The sequence below is a fragment of the Mustela nigripes genome, chromosome 11 (genome assembly GCF_022355385.1).
Source record: "Mustela nigripes isolate SB6536 chromosome 11, MUSNIG.SB6536, whole genome shotgun sequence".
Taxonomy (NCBI): Eukaryota; Metazoa; Chordata; class Mammalia; order Carnivora; family Mustelidae; genus Mustela; species Mustela nigripes.
Genome location: NC_081567.1, coordinates 24,811,360 through 24,811,922, shown reverse-complemented (window position 1 = coordinate 24,811,922; position 563 = coordinate 24,811,360). Strand labels below are relative to the sequence as shown.

The 563-nt window shown below is 40.3% G+C and overlaps 1 protein-coding gene across 2 annotated transcripts in view; it reads right to left on the bottom strand.

The window, feature by feature from the left end:
- The window catches only part of TMC7 (transmembrane channel like 7), a 54,892-nt gene that overhangs the window by 17,026 nt on the left and 37,303 nt on the right, over positions 1-563 (bottom strand). The gene's annotated exons all lie outside the window — the stretch shown is intronic.

Sequence of the window (563 nt, the reverse complement as noted above, 5' to 3'; positions counted from 1 at the left end):
GAAGTGGTGGGGGGGTGGGAGGTTGGGGTACCAGGTGGTGGGTATTATAGAGGGCACGGATTGCATGGAGCACTGGGTGTGGTGAAAAAATAATGAATACTGTTATGCTGAAAATAAATAAATTTAATTAAAAAAATAAAGAAAGAAGCTCTACTACAATAAAAAAAAAAAACAAAAAAAACTAAGTGATGGGCATACGGAGGCTTATTATACCTTCCGTTTCTGTTTGGAATTTTCCAAAATAAAGTTTTTTAAAAAATACAAATGCCATCTGAGGCATGAAACACTCTATTTCACACAGTCCCCAGCTGGTCCTCTAAACTTACTTGTGTTAGCTCCCTAGACCCTGCTTTACAGCTGTCTTTTCTTTTTCTTTTTTTCTTTTTTGAAAGATTTTATTTATTTATTCATTTATTTGACACAGAGAGAGAGAAAGAGAGAGAGAGAGAAGGAACACAAGCAGGGGGAATGGGAGAGAGAGAAGCAGGCTTCCTACTGAGCAGGGAGCCCAACACGGGGCTCGATCCCAGGACACCGGGATCATGACCTGAGCTGAAGGCAGA